The 23,530-nt window shown below is 35.5% G+C and overlaps 1 protein-coding gene across 2 annotated transcripts in view; it reads left to right on the top strand.

Annotated features, from left to right (window-relative positions):
* GLRA3 (glycine receptor alpha 3) overlaps window positions 1-23,530 on the top strand; it is a 175,472-nt gene that overhangs the window by 15,341 nt on the left and 136,601 nt on the right. The window lies entirely within an intron of this gene.

Below are 23,530 nucleotides of genomic sequence, written 5' to 3'. Positions count from 1 at the left end.
GGGATCTGTTTCAGAAGGAGATGTGAGCTTGTTTATAGTCTGGAGAAAAGACATCAACAGATTTGGAAATGCTTAGAAAGACACAAGAGGGATACAGAAGACATACGGCAAACTACCTAAATTAAGATGACAAAGAAGAGTTTTAATAGCAATAGCTGAAGGATAGATTTTTAAATCAGAAAAGGGCTAAGTCTTTGGAACTAAATAGAAAGAGGTTAGAATAGAGGCAGAATATATTAAGTTATAGAATTGGAGGTTGTAATTTCATAATTCAGCATAATTCATTAGTTGAATGCTCAATTATATCTTTGAAGTGGGAGATCTCAAGTGTGATAAAGATGAACAATGAAACAGACCAGTGTAGGCTGATGCAACTGGTTACGAGGCAACACAGAATAAAGCCAAGTCTGTGTTATTTCTGGTACTGTGGTGTGGCCACACTGTAGTTTTCAAAGAGGATTCAGTCCAGCCTCATTGCAGCAGACATTTCTATTGCTCTGAAGAGGAAGCGAATGAAGCCAAGGAATGATCTTTACTTATTAAGGCTCCACTAATTTTGGTGGCAATGTCAGAGATAGGACCCACATCACCTAACTAAAATTCTCTGTTTATTTTTCCAAAGGAGCACTGTATTAGACTTTTCTAGAGAAAAAATAATCATCTCATCACTCTGTAAAAGGTAAAATATGACTCATTTAATTAGAATTATAGGACAATCTTTAATCTTTTCATTGGAAAATATGAGACTGAAACAAATTCAGACGTTTAACTCTTTTTAAAAATTCTTCTGTATATGAGCACCAAGGTTGGCATTGTTGGCTTATATTTTTCACTTACATTTTTGAACCATTTTCTTTACATGTTGAAAATACCTAGCCTTTTTGTACAAAGCACAGTCTCTAGGGATTTTGTTATGCTTGATTAAAGGAACGTGTGTGCTCTTATTGCCACAGGAAATAACTTCTGTAATTTAGAGGCTGTCTGAACCCTTTTGTTTCCTGGGAAACTGTTAATGTTTGCCCATAATAGTTTAGGCATACAGATAGAAGAAAGGTAGGAAAAAAGGATGGAGGAAGGGGGAGAAAAGGAGAGAAGGGTGAGAGAGTGGGTAACCTAGAATATTAGCTTTAAGTATAAACTGAGTATTAATCTTAAGAATAATGTTAACATCAGTGATTGCATCTTGTAACCTCTTCTCTCTCTTACTTTTTAAAAAGAATATAATTCTATAAAAACCTTGAGGTATAGCTTAATTTTCAGTAGAGTGAAATTGAATGACACCATTCCTAGTGCTATATTTACCTCTCCTTACCACTTTCAATTATAAACTCTTTTTTCTGCTTTATTGTTTAATTTTCTCCTTTGTTCTATGCCATTTTCTCTCTCCATAAAGGAATGTCAGGCAGAGGTGGGGCTTCTTGCACCACAGGAATAAAAAGGCCCAATCTGTCTTGAATATACTTAAGATAGAAAGCCTTCCATTTAAAGGGGATATTAACATAAACATCTGTAGTTATACAAGCATGAATATCTACCATAATCTGAATGAGTCCCTACTCTGCTGGTTCAATACTATTTATAAAAATAAATTTAGAATGACTTCATTGCAATATTCTGTGTACATCTGTTTTTAAGTCTGGAGACTCTAGAGATTGGTGCTTCAAAATATCATGCTTTTATGTCCTGAATCTTATTGATTTGAAGATTTATAAAAATGCATTTCATTAGTACTATTGCTATATCTTTTCCTTTGTAAATATATAACTTAAAAAATCCCAAGTATAATGGTAATTTCTGTCAGTATTGCTTATTTCTGATTGGTGAAATTACTTTTTCCCAGTATATTTGCAGTATTTTTTTCTGGTAATACACATAAATTAAAATAAAACGTATATAGTGTTTTTATTTTAAACATGCTTTGTGCTTATTCTAGGAAGTATTTTACCGCATAAAATTTAGAAGATAATCTCAATTCTTGATCAACTTTTTCTGCATTGATTTTATGTAATCATTTTGAAATTGTGACTAGAAAAATATACCTGAAATCATGCTCAGTGACCTTTTGGTAAGTTAAACTGATCGAGATATGTTGAGAATATAAGGAAAAAAATGTTCTTGAATTGAATTTCAAATGATCCACCCTGTATGAAACTGAGTTCTAGAAGAACTCTAGAAATTATAGCAAAGCAACATAGTTGTGTTGTTTTTCTAATTCAACATAAAATGTGTCATATGACACGATCACTGCCCTTAGTCCTGAAGTTTCCAGGCTAGTAAAGAGAATTACGACTTGTAAGTATTACATATCAACATTGAAAACCAGTGAATGAGAACAATATTTGTGACATAACCTATGGCCTGTAAGAATTCAGTGAAGGAGGGATAATTTCTGGCTCAGTTAAGCCAATAAAGGCAATATGGAGGACATGACATTTAAGCAAAAGAATTGATAAAATTCCCTTTGGCAAAAATGCACACTCAAATTCACAGAGATCAGGCCACATCCTGGATTTTGAATAATTACTCTTGTGACTCTAGGGGTGCCCTGACCTTTTTCTGACTAAAGAAAAGGTAACATCTGCTATTCCAAGAAAATTTTACTTTCAAATTTTGATTTTATTGGTAACCGAATGTTTTTATTAAGTTTGTTATCCAACAACACACTCCAGGCTAGAGTCAGAGCAAATTCCCTGTTTTTTTTTTTTTTTTTTTTTTCATTTGGAAAACAAAAACAAAACAAAACAAAGCAAAACATAGAGGTGGGGAAGTACCTTGTGCATGCTGTCTGTGTGTGTGTGTCTGTGTGTGTGCCTGCATCTGTGTGTGTGTGTGTGTGTTATGTGTGTGGTGAGTGAACATAACTAGAATAAAACGGTTTCAAAAAACAAACTGTAAAGACGAATTGTCTGGAATTAGTCTTAGGGAGGAAGTCTTTTTGGATAGGAAAAGAACAAGAGAGAAAATAAAGACTCTCCCCTCCCAGAAGGAAGCTAGGAGCAACAGTACCTAGGAGAAACATTTGATAGCTTGAGATTTATTTTAAGAAGTCAACTGCTATTTCATGGATTTGACAAAGGAAAGGTAATATTGACAAAGCATTTCCCTGAAATACTGCTGTAGGGATTTAGAATGTAACTGGCATTTTTTTTTTAAAGACTCTGTACGAAGCTGCTACTGTGGTAATTGATATATAACCACAAACTTGCATTTATAATTTTGACTCTAATCATTAGAGACATTTAATTAAAATGGATTTCAAAGTTTTTATGTGGATTTAATTTCACTTATAATTACTTAGGTAATATATAATTATGTCTTCAATATAAAAATCCAAATATTTTGGATAAATGAAAAGTTTCCCTTGGTTGCCAATACTGTCTTAGTTCCCTTCTTAGAGATGACTGAAATCATTTAATATGTTTCTTTCCAGATTATGTTTTATATATTTCTATAATTATATGCGACCACAAACAAATAAATATGTATATTTTATATATATATATATTTAAGAAAAAATGTTCTAATTAGGAGATTAATACTACGTATCCATTCCATGTGTTTCTTTTATTCTCAAGGGGAGAGAGTTGCCTTGAGAATTTGTTCTTGCCTCTCCCCACCACTAATCCATTCTGCCCCAGAACAGAGAAGTGAATATTCTATTAGGGGAGTTTTCAGTCCAGCCTCTTTTGTTACCTTTTCTCTCACTTCTGATTGCCCTTTGCTGCATTCTTCTCTAACTGCTCCTTTCTTCCAAAATAGCATGTAATTTACTAGTTTATCGTATTTCTGGTTTATAACGTTCCATTCTGCTAGAATGTAAACTCCATGAGACCAAAGGTTCTGTTCCATTTTATTTGTTGCAGAATCCAGAGTCCTCAGACAGTGCTTGGCACATTGTATATTTTCAAAACCTATTTGAAGATGAAAATGAGTAAGTGTGGGTACTAAATAAATCAGCCTTTTCTTTAAGCCTTTTTATTTTGTCTTGTTTAAAAAATTCTCTTCCATAAAAGTCTTAATTTATTTCATATCTCTAATCCTTTACTTTGAATTATTTTTTAAAGTAAAATTTGCTTATGAATTAAAAAAAATCAAATGGTTAGGATAGCACTTTAATATTCTTCATAGCATTCTTTAGTCCTACCTCCCTTATACTGAGTTATGCTTCCTTAAAGCAATAATTTTTATTTTATTTTTTTATTAATTAATTAATTAATTTGTTTGTTTATTTTGAGACAGAGTCTCACCCTGTCACCTAGGCTGGAGTGTGGTGGCCTCAATCTCGGCTCATTGCAATCTCTGCCTCCTGGGTTCAACCGATTCTCTTACTTCAGCCTCCCAAGTAGCTGGCATTAGAGGCATGCGCCACCACACCTGGCTCATTTTTGTATTTTTAGTGGAGATGCAGTTTCGCTATGTTATCCAGGCTGGTCTCAAACTCCTGACCTTCAGTGATCCGCCCACCTTGGCTTCCCAAATTGCTGAGATTACAGGAGTGAGTCACAGCACCCAGCTGAGCAATCATTTTTAAATGTTCACGTTTTTCTTACTGTTATGACTAGATCCGCGTGTTGCTTAACAGCAGGGAAAAGTTTTGAGAACTACATCGTTAGGCGATACAGTTATTGTATGACCATCATAAAGTGTACTTACACAAACCTAGATGCAATAGCCTACTGCACACCGAGGCTATGTGGTATAGCCTGTGGCTCCTAACCTGCAAACCTATACAGCATGTACAGTATTGGATACTGTAGGCACTTGTAACACCATGGTATATGTATGTCTAAACATATCTAAACATAGAAATGATATAGTAAAACTAACTATGTTTGCTAAAGGTAAAAACAAATGGCTCGCCTATATAGAGCACTTACTACGAATGGAGCTTGCAGTATTGAGTGAGTCAGTGAGTGAGTGGTGAGTGAATGTGAAGGCCTAGGACATTACTGTACACTACTGTAGAATTTTTAAACACTGTACCCTCAGGTTACACTAAATTAAAAAAAAAAATTCTTTCTTCAATAATGAATCATCCTTAGCTTACTGTAACTCTTTTACTTTATTAACTTTCAAATTTTTTTAACTTTTTGACTCTTCTGTAACAATGCTTAAAGCATGTTTTACAGCTTACAAAATATTTTCTTTATATCTTTATTCTATAAGCTTTTGTCTATGTTTACACTTTTTTCACATTTTAAATTTTATTTTGTTAAAAATTAAGACACAAGCACACACATTAGCCTGTGCCTACACAGAATCAGGATTATCACTATCATCATCTTCCACCTCCACATCTTGTCCCATGAAAAGTCTTCAGGGCAATAACATGTGTGGAGCTGTCATCTCCTACAATAACAATGCCTTCTGGAATACCTCCTGAAGGACCTGCCTGAGGATGTTTTACAGCTAACTTTTACAAATATAACTAGAAGGCATGCAGTCTAAAATAAAAATTTAAAGTATAGCATAGTAAATATATAAACCAGTAACATTTATTATCATTATCCAAGTATTATGTACTGTACATAATTGTATGTGGTATACTTTTATATGACTGGCGATGCTGTAGGTCTGTTTATACCAGCATCACAATAAGCACATGAGCAAACTATTGCCCTATGATGTTACCATGGGTATGACATTACTAGGCAATAGGAATTTTTCAGCTTCATTATAATCCTATGGGATCACGATTCTGCATGCAGTCTGACATTGGTCAAAATGTCGTTATGTGGTGCATGACTGTATATCCATACATCTGAATAATACCCTTATATTATTTTTTGGTTCACCTTTTGTTTTTCCTTAATTCCATACTTGTTTTCTTCTGCCTTTAAGTGCTTTTTCAAATATTTATTTTCTTCCTCCCACTCTGAATCCTATGGTGTCGTCTTTGCAATACGTCCCCATACTTCACTGCACCCCACAGCACAGTGGCCATCCTAGAGTTCTGTCTTCTGATCAAAACTATATTTGTGTTTTCTAAGACCTTCTGCATGGATTTCATTTGAGGAAATCACATCACTACTTTTCTAAGTTGGATCAGCTCCTAGGATTCTTGGTCTATTTCTTGTCTATTTCTTCATTTTGCTATAGCATTTTCTCAAACATTTTCCCAGGAGAGTATTTATACAGGTAGAGTATTTGATTCCATGTATTATGGCTGCTTAGTTACTTCTCACCTGATTCATAGATTGGCTGGAAAACTGGATTGAAAATACTGAATGAAAATAATGCTCTCCGAGAATTTTGAAAGACTTTTTTATCTTTTTATCTTGTAGCCTCCATAAATGAAAATTTAAAAGCAGTCTCACTCTTTTGTGTTTTACTTTTTCTTTCAAAATATTCATTCAGGAAATCTTTCAGAATCTTCTCTTCAGAATTTTTGGCAGTTTTACAAAAATAGGTGTGGACGGTTCTCTATTTAAGCTCAATCTCTTTTGAACTCAAATAGGCTCATTTAATTTTGACAATACCTGTTTTTATCATTTCCCAACATTTTCTGGATAGATACATATAAATCTCTTTATAGATTATTTCTTTCGGCCAAGGGCAGTGGCTCACACCTGTAATCCCAGCACTTTGGGAGGTCCAGGCAGGCGAATCACGAGGTCAGGAGATCGAGATCATCCTGGCTAACACAGTGAAACCCCATCTCTACTAAAAATACAAAAAAAAAAAAAAAAAAAAAATAGCCGGTGGTGGTGGCGGGCGCCCGTAGTCCCAGCTACTGGGAAGGCTGAGACAGGAGAATGGCGTGAACCTGAAAGGCGGAGCTTACAGTGAGCCGAGATTGCACCACTGCACTCCAGCCTGGGCAACAGAGTGAGACTCCATCTCAAAATAAATATATAAATATAAAAAACAAAATAGATTATTTCTTTCTTTTTCATCTCTCAGAAATTTACTTGTAAAACTTTCTCATTGCTGATATCTCCTTCCTGTTGCCTTTGAAAGTGCATCTGTCTTTAGTCATTTAGTAGTCTTTTAATGAACACTGCAAGGGAAAGAAAATAGAAATGTGCTTACTCTTGAACTATTTTTGAATATTTTATTTAAATAGTTACACATATTTAGAGATTTAATTTATCTGTAACTTATTTTCATGGTTTAAGAGAACAAGTTTATGTTATTATTTTCCAATAGATTGATTATTGCTACAATACCATGAGTTTGAAGTAGTTGCTCTCTTTACCTTCTTTCCTATGCTTCACACTCAGCTCAGTAACGACTTTCTAAGTCTATTCAAGCAACCTATTCAAGATAGACTCTCATTTATTTTCTATTTCATCATACTGGCTATTTTCTTCTGAGAACATAAGGCAGTCTCTAATTATCTTAATTATGTATATGTTTATTTTGTTTATTTTCTGTTTCTTCCAACATAAAGTACATTCCTTGGTCACAGAGACTTTATTGGTATTTCACCTATTGCATGTAGAGTCGACCATTACTTTATTTTACCACATATACACAACTAAATGAATATACAAATATGTGCTGTGTATGCATATTGATATCAATAGGAATATATACAGATACATATACAGCCGTCCCTTTGTATACAAAAGGGATTGGTTCCAGGACTCCCAAGGATACCAAAATTCACTGACAGTCAAATCCCTTATATAAAATAAAGTCATCTTTGCATATAACCTACCCATATCCTCTCACATACTGTAAATCATCTCTAGATTACTGACAATACCTAACACAAGGTAAATGCTATTTAAATAGTTGTTATACTCTATTGTTTAGGAAATAATGACAAGGAAATAAAGCCTTTACATATTCAGTACAGACACAACCATCCTCTTTTTCTGAGTATTTTCAATGGCTGGTTTTTTGAATCCACAGATGCAGAATTTGAGACAGATACAGAGGAGTACCTTTTATGTATATGAAATACAATATGGGGAACAAACATTCTGCTTTGTCTTATCTTCACAATCAGCACATTTTGTGCTTCTATAAGAATATTGAAATTTTGTTGTTTGGTTTCTTCTTAGATTTTCAAAACGTGCTTTTTTAGTTTTTTGGGGGAATTAAATATTGCTTTTTTTGAAAGGCTTATGCATGCAGCTATTAGTATAATGAGATGTGTGTGTAAAGCTACAGATTTAAGTTTATAATTTTAAGCTTAATTATCTTAAATGTTTAATTAACGATGGTGAACATCCCAGATTTTAAAAAGTGATTTGTCAAAAATGTTGACATGGAATAAGAACAGGGGTTATGTCCTTCTGGAAAGTCTTTGCTATACCTTTCACCTGATCTTTTCAAGGAAGACCTTGAAAATATGAAGTAGTATCCGGACAAAGGCTCCACATGATCCCTTCCCAAAGAGACAGTGATACTCTAACTCAAATCAAGGGTGCTTTTATTGCTCTCTGGAACTACACAAAAGTTTGAAGAGTTGAAGAATCACTGCCTTTGTCAGATAGCATCATGGAAACATTTCCTCATATAAACTATCCTCTTGAAGACCCGACTTCTATAATATTCATAATAATAATAAATGTTATGATTTATTGAAAATCTATGGATTCCATATCAACCTGTTTTATTATTATGCAGAAACTTCCCGGTAAAAATATTTTTTATTACCCTGATATTTAAGTGGCTTAAAACAACAATAAATACCTATTAGCCTGAAAGTTTCTATTAGTCAGGAATTCAGGAGCTGCTTAAGTCGGTGTCCTAGCTCCGAATCTTTCATGACGTTTATGTCAAGATCTCAGTCAAGTCAGAGGAAGGCTTAACTGTGATAGAGAAGCTGATTCCAAGATGGCTCAGTGAAATGGGCGGGAAGTAGATGAAGCCTACTGGGAGAAGCCCTTGGTTTCTCCCTTGTAGCTTCTCGAGTGTTCTCACCACACGATGATTGACTTCCCAGAGTGAGTGATCCAAAAGAGTGCAAGATGGAAGTTGCAATGCGTTTTATGATCTAACCACAAAATTCATGCAAAATCAAGTCACTTTACCCAGCCAGTGTTCAAGAGGAAGGAAATTAGGCAGCACTCTTTGAAGAGAGGAGGGCAAAAAAAATTGAGAAACAATTTTAAAGCCACCACAGTCATCCTGATACAGGAGCTAGAAAGAAATTATTAGGCAGATAGAGAGGTTAAAGGAGTCCTCAGCAAGGCTTCCCTTTTAGCAAAAAGCAGCCCCCGAATCATTTCTTTTCTAACAAAGAGCAGCCTGAAAAATCGAACTGCAAACATAGATAAGCAAGCTGGAAGCTTGTACAGGGGAATGCTGACAGCTGTGCCAATAGAAAGGGGCAATCTGGAAGCCAGGTATGTTCAACCCGGAGGCTCCATCTTCACTTTTCTTTGTCACTACGTGTACAGTAAAGAACCAGGAAACCTGGCACCAGCCAAGTAGAGAAGCCATCTGCATAATAAAAGATTAGGGTGAGGTGGCCAGCTTCTTCACACCCTATGCAAATGGCACACCTGGTCTGACCAATCTTTCATGCCCTATGTAAATCAGACACCACCCCATCAAGCTCATCTATAAAACCTTTTGCACTTCGCTGTGGAAGCAGTAACACATTTTCTCCAGGACTGCATGTTCTGTGCAGAGAGCTATTCTCTTTCTTTCACCTATTAAACTTCCACTCTTAACCTCACTCTGGCGTATCCATGTCCTAGTTTTCTGTGGCCGTGAGACAACAAACTGCGGGTGTTATCCCAGATGAATGACACTACTTCGATCCTGAAGACATTCTTCTCCTTCACATCCAGTACCAAACCACCACCAAATTCTGTGGATTCTATTAATTATATATCTCTTAGGTTGTTCCACTCTTCTCCATCCCTGTTGCTGTTAAAATTACCAAGACTACCCTCAACTTTCTTCCTGACCACTAGAATTGTCTCATAATGGGGCTATGAAGATACATGTCCATAATATGGTCTGTGAGGTACTACACGATCAGGTACTTGTAGTGCTCTCCAGCCTCATTTGTTATTAGGTTGATGCTCTCTTTCTCTCTTCCAGCCATGCTGACATTTTTCTAGTCTCTTGTATTTTCCATGCTCTTTCCTATCACAGGTTCTAGGAGACTTTCTCTTTTCACCTGTCTGTTCAACATTTTCCTGCCTGAAACTCTGGAGCACTGTTTCAGAAATCCTTCATCCTATAAATTTTCACTGAGTCTTACATAAACTGATAGATTTCTTTTGAATTATTACAAATCTTGCTTAGAATACCAAAACCAAAATCAAATTATTAAATACAAAACAATATAAACCCCAGAATACTTTAAATATCCATTCAGTAGTTGGGCTATAAAAAAACAAATGTCATGAATGAGAAATTATTTAAGGAAAACTAGGAGACAAGTCTTTCAGTCAAGGCCCCTACAACTACATGTTTGCAAAGTGACTTTGAATATCTCTTGCTGAAGCAATTTAGCAAGGAGTTGAATTCATGAACTGGGATGAGTCAATCAGATTCTTAATTTTATGATGCTCAGTCTTTGCTGAAGTTTGTCTGTTTTTTCTACATTTAAGTCTCGTAAGATACTACTATCACCATTCAGGGCTCTTTTACATAAACTAGGTTAAGTGGATTTCTCTGCATTTCAATTAAAAATGTCCCTGACCACAAGAGACATGGTATCCAATGAAAAAGCCAAACTTCAGCGTAAGATCTTGGCAGTTTTCTAAACATATGTGTATGTCACATCATTTGTTTTACTAAACTTATCTGTGAAAAATGTGTACTGGTAAAATATCTGGCTTGCCCAAGGCCAAACAACTAGTTAATGACAGAAAAGAACAAAATACAAGCTTCCTGACTATCCATCTGGAGCCTCAAACACTGTATTGTGACGTCTTCCATTTTACTATCTTGAGTGTGAACAATAGGAGCTATTAAGTCTTTTCTAAGTAATTTTCAATGTATTCTGAAACACTTAATTAGTTTCCTTTAAAATAAATAAGTCATTAAGAAGCTACAAATCAGTGAGTTAATTAGTTGCATTATGGTCTTTTAGCTCTTTCAGTTTAAATAAGCTGATGCCAAATCTATAAAGAAATAAACTATTACCCACGAGAAGAGATCGTTTTTTATGAAGTTATAACAATTACCATGAATTTCAAGTTTAGTATTTTCAAAGCTTAGTAAAAATGAATGAGTGTATGAAGAAAATAAATTTTATAGATAAAACCAACAAATTGTATAAAGATTAGATTTAAGAAATCTCAAATAATTACGCTATTTTTTTGTCATATATTTCACTATTGAATGGAGTCCTCCTTCCCCACCCCATCCGCACCATAACACAATATTAACTCTTCACACTCAAACATATATAATTTATCACTGGCAACTGGCAAGCATTGGATATAGATAACCCCTAATAAGCACTAATTTATGTAAGTCCTGAATGTGACACTACTGCAATATCAAGCCTGATTAAAAAGATACCGACAGCATTTCAATTTACAACTCTCTAGTTTCAACTTTAAATGACAATTTTCAGACTATGGTTTTGATGACTCAAGTTTCTCTTTTAGATTTCTACAACTTGATTTCTATCTACTTCTAAATCTTTGTACCATAATACCGTTACCAAACACCAGGGGTTCAGTTTAGGTCCCATTGCTCACCTCACAGAAAGCTGATCACTGAGACAATGAGTATTGCCAGGAAAGAAAGTCTTTATTTGGGTGATGTTAGCCAGGAGACAGGAGATTAGTCTCAACTCCTCCCCAGTTGACTAAAACTAGAGGTCTATATAATAGGGAAGGAATGTAACTACGCACAAAGACAATAATTGGGGGGGGGGTAAAGAAGAGGTGTTGATCAACAGACAGCATGTGGTCAGTTGGACAATCATGATAGATGAGGGTTTTGTTGTCTCATTATCTGGATGTAGTGATCTGGTACACTTCAGTTCCTTGATACTATCTGGGAGAACTGATGGCAGGTGTTCTGAGAAAGGAACTCAGATGAGACAAATGTAAATTTCAAGTTTTAAGACCAGGAGGGGCAATTTCTATGCTTATTCAAAAAAAAAATGTAAATGTCAGTTCTATGGGAAAATTGGGCCAATTTCAATATTTTTAAATTATTCATCAGCATCACGCTTAACTTGGGCACAAGGATGAGAGAGGAGAAAGTTTAGATCTTCTCTAGTGTTAAACATGTACTCAAAGCATGACTACTGGTTGGTTTGGAGGATCAAATTCTGAGGCTTGACATCTCCCTCATTATATTCAGTTAATTCATTTCAAAAATATTTATGGAGTTACTCTAGATATTTTGAATTACTTTTAGGGCAATCTAAACAAATGAAACCGTCACAATTTTTGCTTAAATAGTATACCCTACAAAGGAGGCAGATAGACATATATCAATCCAATTACAATTGCAACAAGTGCTACCGATGAAAGACACAGACTTGAGACACATTTTAGCAGTATTTTCTAAAATCAGAGAGAATAGTTAAGGCTTCCTGGGGAAATGATGCTTAAATCTGGATCATAATGATAAGTAAGAGTCAATGAGATGAATAGAGGACCAATGAGCACTTTAGACAAAGGTAATCACTAGTGCTAAGTTGGAACAGACCAGTCAAAGAGAACATGGTAAGGTGTGGATGGATTATGGATAAAATTAGATGGTAAGGCCAACAGGATGGATATCATATGTAAAAGTTAAAAGTGGAGTCAGTAATTAGCAAAGATTTTCATCTTGAGAATTGGAAGAACAGAGTTGCTATTAACCAAGTTTGAAAGGAATGCAGAAAGAGCAAACTTGTGTGGAAATGACAGGAGTTTGATTTGGATGTAATGTCAGATATCCAAGTGGAGATGACAAGTAAGCAGTTGGACCCAATAGTTTGCAGTGCAGGGGAATTCATAGCTCAAGATATAAACTAAAATTGTCCAGTGTATTCTATGCTATGTCTGAAACCATGAGACTAGATGATGTCACCAAGGGAAGTGTCATTGGAGAAAAAATGCCTCAATATGAATTAATTGGATTTAGCTCTGTGGAGGATATTAGGACCTTGACAAGAGCATTTTATTAATGGAGTGGTGAAAGAGGCTGGTGTGGATTCAAGAGCAAATACAGATGTTGCTCGACTTATGATGGGGTTACATCTTGATAAACTCATCGTAAGTTGAAAATATATTTAATATACCTAAGCTACTGCACATCATAGTTTAGCCTACTCTTCCTTAAACGCGCTCAGGATACTTACGTTATTAGCCTACAGTTGGACAAAATCATCTAATACAAAGTCTGTTTTATAACAAAGTGTTGACTATCCTCATGTAATGTACTGAAAACTGTACTGAGAGTAAAAAGCAGGTGTAATCGTTATTATTTTAAGCCAAACATTGTCAGTTTTTTTAACAACAACAACAAACAAATGGCCCACACCATCAGAAAGTCAAAAAATAGTAAGTCGAATCATCCATGCTGAAATTCTCAGTTTTTTAATTTTTGATCTACTTAAACATATAACTTAACCACTGTGATGAATTCATCATCTGAATCTTTGGTTTATCTATTTCACATCTGTCTTGAGTTTAAGATCTTAAAGTTAATTCTCTTTTACTTTTTTCCTGCGTATTTATATTACATCTCAGATATTGTACATATGAATCAGATAAAATTTGAGGTTTAGAGTGATATATTCTTCCTCCTGAAATGATGTATTTAATATGTTGGCATTTTTTTTAGAGAGGTAAGTTGCTAGCACCCTGGGATTATTACTGCATTCCAGCTTGGGAAATTGAGAGGATTTCAAGTAATACTTATCTTTCTTCTAAGGTTCTGTATTTCTGGGTCATTCTTACTAACGTTGAATTCTTAAAAGTTGTAATTGTTTTAGATCTCTAACTCATATGAGTTCGCCATTTTGGTGAATCCTAGAATGCAATTTTTGTCTTACTAAATCCATAAACTTTTCAAAACTGGTGTTCAGGTTGTTAGCCTCTCAGTTACTACTTATGGAATTTATTGCCACCCCAAAGGGAAATGCATCTCCAAATATAGGGATTGCCTTCGAGTTTCTTTTTACCTAGGTTTTAATCATGTAATTTTTCACTGTGTTTTTTAGCACTGCCATGGCACTTTCTAAAAAACCTTTTCTAGTTGCTTTAAGTGGAAGCTTTGGTTTGTTTTAAAATGTAGGCTTTTACTCTCAATATTTGAGTGGCCTAGAAAAATCACTAACTTTTCTATATACTTTTGTTTCTTCATCTGTAATCCATAGGTAATTATTACTAATAGCATTATGATGATAACTAAATGAAATGTATATTAATCCTTTCCCTAAGATATCAGGAAGCAGCTATCATTTGTCTTTGAAAAATTAAAATTCGCAAGTCCTTATTCAACTGCAGGTAGAAATGCGATCACTTCAAAATGATAACCATATATCATATTTCACTGGCACATTGCCAACAGTGACAAGAATCAAGATCCTAGTAGCCCATCAAGTTTTAGCTATTTCTCTGTCTCCAGAGGTGTTTTAAAAGTCTGGGTTTTTTTTTGTTTGTTTGTTTGTTTTTTGTTTTTTGTTTTTTCCTTTCTTTTCATTTTTTCTTTGAGATGGAGTCTCGCTCTGTCGCCCAGGCTGGAGTGCAGTGGCGTGATCCCTGCTCATTGCAAGCTCTGCCTCACGGGTTCACGCCATTCTCCTCCCTCAGCCTCTGGAGTAGCTGGGACCACAGGCGCCCGCCACCGCGCCTGGATAATTTTTTTTGTGTTTTTAGTAGAGAAGGGGTTTCACCGTGTTAGCCAGGATGGTCTCGGTCTCCTGACCTCGTGATCCGACCACCTTGGCCTCCCAAACTGCTGAGATTACAGGTGTGAGCCACCGCGCCCGGCCTTAAAAGTCTTTTAAATATTCTACCACATTGGCCTTTTTTTAAAAATTATTGATGTCCAAAAATTAACTTAAGGCCTACTTCGCTAGTAGTGGCTTCCCTGCAATGATTCTTTTTCTTAGCCACTATGCTTTAGTTTGAGATACTCAAAACATCACATATTCCCAGATGACCAGATTTCTCTTAAGTTGTCCCTACACTGAAGTATAGGGAGATGGGTAAAATGCTCGTATCTTCCGTTCTACATCTTATTTTTCAAACTGTGGCTAGAAATATCAATTGCTTATGTTACTTACAACTTAGAAAAGCCCAAATAATAAATTTTTTTCATAAGGGCCCATAACTCTACAGGACTAGCTCATGGAGGTCGTGAATACATAGTAATCTCTCTTTCTCCGTCATACCCCAAACCTTCTGTGCTTCAGGAGCCTAGGCACTGATTTGTTCCCCAAGAGTCATTCTTCCCTCTGTGCAAATAACTTTTGAAAATAGATGCATGGAACATTGTGGCCCCACGTCTCAAGGTCTGTCTCAAACCCACATGATGTTTCTCACCTTCAACTTCCGCATTTTCTCTCAAAATTTTAAGGTGTATTTGGCAGAGATACTTATTGGCAATTATATTAAAGTCAACATAAAACCATCTATATTTATTGGCTATTTTCATCCTCCAAAAGTGAGTGAATATATTTTACTCCCCTATCTTTTTTTTCTTTTTCTTTTTCTTTTTTCGCGATAGGGTCTCACTCTGTTGCCCAGGATGGAGCACAGTGACACAATCATGACTCACTGCAGCTTTGACCACCACGGATCAGGCAATTCTCCTGCCTCAGAGTAGCTGGGACTAGAGGCATTTGCTATCTCTTTAGCTAATTTTTGATTTTTTGTAGAGAAGAGGTCTCACTATGTTGCTCAGGCTGGTCTCGAACTCCTGGACTCAGGTCATCCTTCTACCTCAGCCTCCCAGTGCTGGGATTACAGGTGTTAGCCAATGCGCCCAGCTATTCCTTCCTTATATTATTGGATATTATTGTTAAATTTTGATGTTCTGTTTCAATACTTGAATGAATCGGTTTCTGTCAATAGTTATGAAATTAAAGTTTCTGAACTTTCAAGTAGCATGTCTTTATATAAATAAAAATATATAAAATACCTAAGTTAAAAACTTTCATTGATGGGAATGTGTATGAGCCCACACAGAGTTTCCAAGAAAAGTTAATAGTAAATGAAATACTTGGTGCAGCACAGAAGAGTGAAGTGTGGGAGGCAAGCTAATTACCACAGATTTTGTGGAGATTCATAAATAAAAGACTATTCGAAAAAAAAAAAAAAGTCAAAGCTGCTTCCTTCCAAAGTACTGATCATAACTAATTTGCTAACAATCTTAGTAACTTGCTATAAATACATCAGCTCTGTTGAAACTAGGAGGTTTAAACAAAATAGAAATGACTTTAATGGTAAAGTTTCTTATCCAAAATTCATTCTAAATTAATATTGGGTTTCTTTTCACCATCTCTTCCTACCCTGAGTTTTAAAAATCTTAAAAAAAGTTTTTGAATATGTATGTACAAATGATGTGGGCTATTTAAAACTTTGAGTAGGATGCCAAATTGGTTATATGGAGCCTGTGAGTTCCCTTAAATGACTGGTTTTCTAAGGGCTGTCTGCTAATGTTCACGTGGTACAAGGCTCAGATATTATTGTAATACGAAGAGAGTTTTAGGAGAAATATATTAGAGTAAGAGTTTAGCTAATAGGAAGTCTTTCTGTGAGCAAAGCCTCCACCCCTTTCAGAAAAGGAAGAGGCCGGGCGCTGTGGCTGATGCCTGTAATCCCAGCAATTTGGAGGCCAAGAAGGATGGATCACGAGATCAAGAGATTGAGGCCATCCTGGCCAACATGGAGAAATCCCCTCTCTACCAAAAGTACAAAAATTAGCTGGGTGTGGTGGCATATGCCTGTAGTCCCAGCTACTCGGGGGGCTGAGGTAGGAGAATCACTTTGAATCCAGGAGGTGGAGGTTGCAGTGAGCCGAGATCGCACCACTGCACTCCACTCCAGCCTGGTGACAGAGTGAGACTCTGTTAAAAAAAAAAGAAAAGAAAAGAAAAGAAAGAAAGAAAGAGAAGAAAAGAAAGGGATAGACTATGTAAAAATGCTTTTTAGCCAATAACTCAATGTAAATTTGCTAACAATAATTTCTTTTGAGTAAAAAATGTGAACCTTTAGAAGTAAAATCAATTGCCCATAAGCAATTGAATGGGTCTGTGTCGTTGAAGGAAACATCAATAGTACCTGAGTCCTTTCAGGCTGCAAAAACAAAATACTATAAACTGGATGGCTTATACACAACACAGTTTATTTCTCCTGGTTCTTGAGGCTGAGAAGTCTAAGATCAGAGCACCAGCAAATTGTCTGGTTTTGGGCCTGCTTTTGGGCCTGCTTCCTGGTACATTGTCCACTCTCTTTTCACTGTAACCTTATATGGTGGAAGGGGCAAGGCGAATCTCTGGGGCCTCTTTCAGAAAGACACTAATCTCATTTGGAGCCCTTATGACCTAATCTCCTCCCAAAGGTCCCCACTCCTATTACCACGACCTTGGGGTTTAGGATTTTAACATATGAATTTTGGTGAGTCCAAAATGCATGGCATTGAGACCATGTGGCATTGAGACCATAGCAACTTGTAAAGAAAATTTAAATATTAATCTTTTCAGAATTTTCTCATTTTATAGGCACCAATCTGTAGAGCTTGGTTTTGAATTCTGTTATAAAACGTGAGGATTTTGCTCACACCATATTAAGAAGGGAACCAACTGATCATTCACTTCGGTGTCATCTCATTTTTCAGCTCTTGCTCACTTCATAAGGAGACCACACAGAGTAATCAACTGAACTGTGAACATGTTAAAGATTCAGATTCGTGTTTTATATACTTTACGGGAGATTCGTGTTTTATATACTTTACGGGTCGTAGCGCAGTGCCTTGCATCTAACAAATTATATAAGAACTCAAAAATCATTTTTGTAATATATACCTTGTATTTGATTACATTATGGTATAAGAAAGGATACTTTTACATAATAAATAAATGCACTATAATTTTATTAGTAGTAAACTTGTCTCCATTTATAAAAGGCTTATAAAAGTTTGTGTATTATATTTTGAAAATAGTTTATCATCTATTACATATTCCTCCTCCATCCCAGCCCAATGTGTATTTCATGTATAGTTCTCAATACATTTATCAAATTATATTTGTGCTTTTATTAATTTTAAATGCATGTCAAAAGAACCATAATTTTGTGTTTAATTCACATTCATGGTAAAATATATTTTTAATCTTAAGTATTAAAGAATAAAAAAAGGCTGGGTGCGGTGGCTCACGCCTGTAATCCCAACACTTTTGGAGGCCGAGGCTGGTGGATCATGAGGTCAGGAGATCGAGACCATCCTGGCTAACACGGTGAAATCCCGTCTCTACTAAAAATACAAAAAATTAGCTGGGGGCGGTGGCCGGTGCCTGTAGTCCCAGCTATTCAGGAGGCTGAGGCAGGAGAATGGCGTGAACCCAGGAGGCGGAGCTTGCAGTGAGCCGAGAACGCGGCACTGCACTCCAGCCTGGGCGACAGAGTGAGACTCCTCCGTCTAAAAAAAAGAATAGAAAAAAAATGAGACATTGGATTATAAAATATATAACTGTTTTTAGAGAAAGCAGATAATTTTAGTAGATTTTCTGCTACAAGATGAAATACCTCACATCTTTCTAAGGGTATTAACCAAAGATGTATCTTCCATCTTGGTCTATGTTAGTGATAAGAGGTGGTATCTTTTCCTTCCCCCAGCTTAATTTAATTACTAATTGCATAAACAAGGAAAATTTATATATTAGCAGAAACGATTTTAACAAGTTGATCTTTAAAAAGATTAAACACTGAGGTTATATAGAGGCAATATAAATATATATAATTATGTATTTATTTATACTTTTTTTCTCTTTGAGACTGTTCTAGGCATGATGCCAAGCTCCTTGGAACTTGTCAATAATGGCTGTTAAATAAATAAATGAATGGGCTACTACTCATAAAACTATTGTTCCCTGTTAAATGGTTTTTATATATTCCCAACCCTGGTAAATTAGTCATGATTTTTCCATAATATACTTGGAAGCAAATATTTTTGGCAATGAAAGTGTATTTCAAATAGAATTTTTATAGAACCAATATCAGATCAAATTTCAGGAAAGCAGTTATTGCAGTAGCTCAATTATTCTTTTTTGAATACATCAAAAGAAATGAAATAAGATTTAAAATAATAACAACTTTTAACCTTTAAAAAGATTAAGAATGAGTATGTCATATTTAAACAACAACAATCTTGCTTTTTTAATTTAGTTATTCAAAAGGAATATTTGGGCACTGAGAGTGCTTGCTAATAGGGTTTGAAATATTCAATCAGGAATTTGGGACAATACAATTATAGTGAGCATGGTGTGTGGTGTGTATGTGTGTGTGTGTGCGTGCGCATAAAATTGTGTTGTATTTTGATTGTTTAATGCTGTTGCCTTCCTATAAATGTCCAGGATTCTGGGAGTTCTTAAGCAACATTATCATATACTACAAAAAATGCAAGCATCTCATGACACTTAACATGCCAGTCCCTACCACTACTTGTATTTGGAGTAATATATTTTTAAAAAGTATACAGAGATGACATCTCTACATCCACTATTGGAAAATTTTTAATACCTTATTTCTCACATTGGATCAAATATTAAACTATTATAATAGCCGGTTGCAATGGATAAATGATTGCTTAGTATGAGATGAGAAAAATGTGATTTTTTGATTTTCTTATTCTATTTTAAGATTGATCATCAATTGTAACATTTGTAAAAATAGTTTAGAAATGGGTTAATGAAAACTAGAAAAGGACAGACTTTTGCAAGATATGATTTGTATAAATACAAGAGAGATTATTATCATTAAAATTTAGCATTGATCTACCTAGATAAATAAAATTACTGTTTTGTCAAAGTTATTGGTAGATAGTGAAAATCTGAAATCTAAAATTAATTAAGATTTAATCTTAATTAAATCTTTAATCTTAATTAAATCTTAGTCTTTTATTTTTTTCTTTATTGTGCTGGCTAATACTTGCTGTATCTGAAAATATATATGAAAATTGAGATCCTAGATAGATAGATAGATATAATTACTTCTTTATTACTGCCACAAGAATAACAATCACTTAGAATATTTACTCTACAGTTTTTGGACATATATTATAGGAAAATCGTAAAGACAGACTTTGCATCTTTTCTTTTAAAAGTAAATCTTGGCCAGGTGCAGTGGCTCATGCCTGTAATTCCAGTGCTTTGGCAGGCCAAGGTAGGAGGATTGCTTGAGTCCAGGAGCTGTAGACTAGCCTGGACAACATAGTGAGACCCCATTAGGAGGCTGACACAGGAGGATTGCTTAAGCCCAGAAGTTCAACATTGCAGAGAGCTATGATCATGCTGCTGCACACAAGCCTAGGCAACAGAGCAAGACCCTGTCTCTAAATATAAATAAATAAATGTAAATTTGACATTACTTATGAATAAAGGTGTTTTTTTGAAAGACCTACAAAATAGTATCATGGTATGCAGTTGATACCATGAGAGTAAATAAAATTATTCACAAAGAGAGCAGAGGAAGAGCTCCAAAACGGAACTGTGAGGGATATGGTTATTTAAAGCAAAGATACAGTAAAACAAATATAAAAATAAGTCTAGGGAGGCATTATTAGAGAGTGACATCAGCAAAAACAGTAGAGTAAGAAAAATACAGGAGAGTAAGGACATCGACAAATTCTCTCCTTCATGAAAGCAACAAGAAAACTGGCAAAAATATAATTGTGAGAATCAAATTTTTCAAAAGCCTGACAGTTAATCGGAGGCTTGTAGTGATTCCTGAAGTTGTTTACTAAAGAAAAATATCTTTCTCTTAGTAAAAACAGTGGGATTTATGGCATTATAATTTGCTATATTTCCCACTCCCTCTCTTCAGCTCTGTGGTGACAAAGTAAACCAATAGCCCCAAATTAGAGGACAAATCCACAACCTGGCAGCCACCAGAGGAGACAGCATGGAGTCCGAACTCCTTTAAGGCCTTTTTCTTTAAGAATGATCATTATTTGACTTGTCTGCAGGTTTTCTGGAATACACCATTTGCAAATCTATTTTTCTGTGACCTAACTTGGAGTTCACCCACCGCCAAAAGCCCTTTTCCTGGAGAAGTTTGTTTAAAACATTTAGAGTCAATTTTTTAACTTCACAGATGCCTAAGGCAATCAGTAATAGTGGGGACAAACAATATGCTTAACAAAAATGTTAAATGGAAAAGCATTGGAATGATATGTCCATATGGGTTTGGAAAATCGGCATATATTCCTGGTTATCTGGAAAGCCACATATATGGGCTGAATTTTTTTCTCCCAAAACTCACATGTTGAAGTCCTACCTGCCACTACCTCCAGACATGACTTTATTTGGAGGTAAGGTTTGTCACCTTACCAAGAGGTAATTAAGGTAAAACAATATGCCCTAATCCGATATGTGTGTGTGCTTATAAGAAGTTAGAGCAGACACACATACAGAAAATATCATATGAAAAAACAGAAAGTGGACATCTACAAGCCAACAAGGAGACCCTCAGAGGAAACCAACCCTGCTGACAACTTGATCTTGGACTTTTAGAATTGTGGGAAAGTTAATTTCTGTTGCATTAGCCACCTGTTCATGATACTATGTCATGGCAGATCTAGCAAAGTAACACACCCAGGGTTGTGTGCATGCTCAGAAAAGACCTGAAAAGACCCTTAGCTCTCAACTCTGGCTGACTTTTAGGCCTCACACAAGTGAAAGTAAAGTCTAGAGTAATCAACTGCCTGACATAGTGTTGAAGGTATGACCCCATGACACAGAACCCCCAGCAAATACTGAGAGACTTATTGGCTCTAGAAGTTAATAAAATCCATGCTCAATTACTAGCTGATCTCTAAGCTAACCAAGTAGAATGGTCACATATTATAAAGAAAGTAGACTTTACAGAATTAGCTCAGAAAAGTCCCTTTAAAAAAGAGCAACAACAACAAACTCTGGGGAGAAAAGACAATATGATTCCCAGAGTTATATTACTTAAAATGTACAGTTTTCAATAAAAGTTATAAGTTTCACAAAGAAACAAAAATGTATGGACCAAACACAGAAAAAATGCAATCAATAGAAGCATGCTTAGGGAAACAAAGACATTGCAATTACGAGACAAAGACTTCAAATTAACTATTTTAAGCACATTTAAAGAATTAAAGGAAACCATGTACAAAGAGCTAAAAAGAAAGTATGATAATATCTCACCAAAAAGGAAATTATAAAGAGATAGAGATTATAAAAAAAGAACCAAAGAGTAATTCTGGGGCTGAAAAGCAGCCTGACAGAAATGAAAAATTCACTAGAAGGTTAGTATTAGTTTCCTATGGCAACTGCAACAAATTACCACAAAGAACAGAAATCTATTCTCTAACAGTTCTGCAGGCCAGAAGTCTGGAATCAGTTAACTGAGTCAAAATCAAGGTGTGAGTAGGTCCATGCTACCTCCAGAAACTCTGGGGAAGAATTCATTCCTTTTCTCTTCCAACTTCTGGTGGCTGCCAGCATTCCTTCGCTGTGGCCGGGTCACCCCAATTCCTGTCTCCATGGTCACATTGCCTTCCTTCTTCTGTCTCTCATCAGATATAATTCTGCCTCCTTCTTATAAGGATGAATATCCTTGTATGTTGTTGCATATAGAACTGCCCCTGATAATCTAGGATAATCTTCCCACACTCAATGTGAAGGATTGTATTCAGTATACACAGTCATCTAGTATTTTTAATAGAGAAGGAGGCAGAGTATTATTGGTTCAGATCAAGGTAAATTGGTATATTTGTTGGTAGGAGGATGTAGAAGTTTATTTTCTGGTCATTGAAAGGAGAGATTTTGCAAGGGAAATAAAGAGAATGGTTTAGAAGCAGCAGCATGTAGCTACAAAAGCTCCAACGATGCTTTTCCACACTATTCTTGAAGCATGGAATATAAACAAATGCTTCTTGATAGAACAGAAAAAACTTCCTTAAAATCAGATGGTAGAAGAGAGCTCTAGAGTCATTGAGAAGATAGTTTTTTTTTAAAAAAAACTGTATTATTGTAATGTTTTTTTATTAGAATAAACTTCCCAGTGACCACAATGACAGTTTGGTCGAGCAATAATAATCAGAGATAAAGGATCACGAAGTCATGTAGAGCCAACAGAATAGGGAGAAAAATGCTTCCATTCTGGAAGAAAGCAAGAATGACAGAATGAGAATCACTGGGGAAAGTGACTCAGAGTGCCCAGAACAGGACAGAACCTCTAGAACAGGGCAACAGCTAATAGATACTGTTACTTGTGATTCTGTGCTTACAGAAATCTCATTCTCATATTATCACCGAGATTGATGAGATTTTAAAACTGTGCCCATGAATCACTGCATATATCCCTGTGGTAGACAACTTAATGATGATGACTCTAAGTCCCAGTTTTACTTCACACTAAAATTCTGGCAGGAGAAATCTAAGGAATTTAATAATTGATCTTGTTATGATCAT

Source organism: Theropithecus gelada, chromosome 5 (assembly GCF_003255815.1).
Source record: "Theropithecus gelada isolate Dixy chromosome 5, Tgel_1.0, whole genome shotgun sequence".
Lineage (NCBI taxonomy): Eukaryota > Metazoa > Chordata > Mammalia > Primates > Cercopithecidae > Theropithecus > Theropithecus gelada.
Note: the sequence above shows the minus strand (reverse complement) of the source record. Positions and strands in the feature narration are given on the sequence as shown.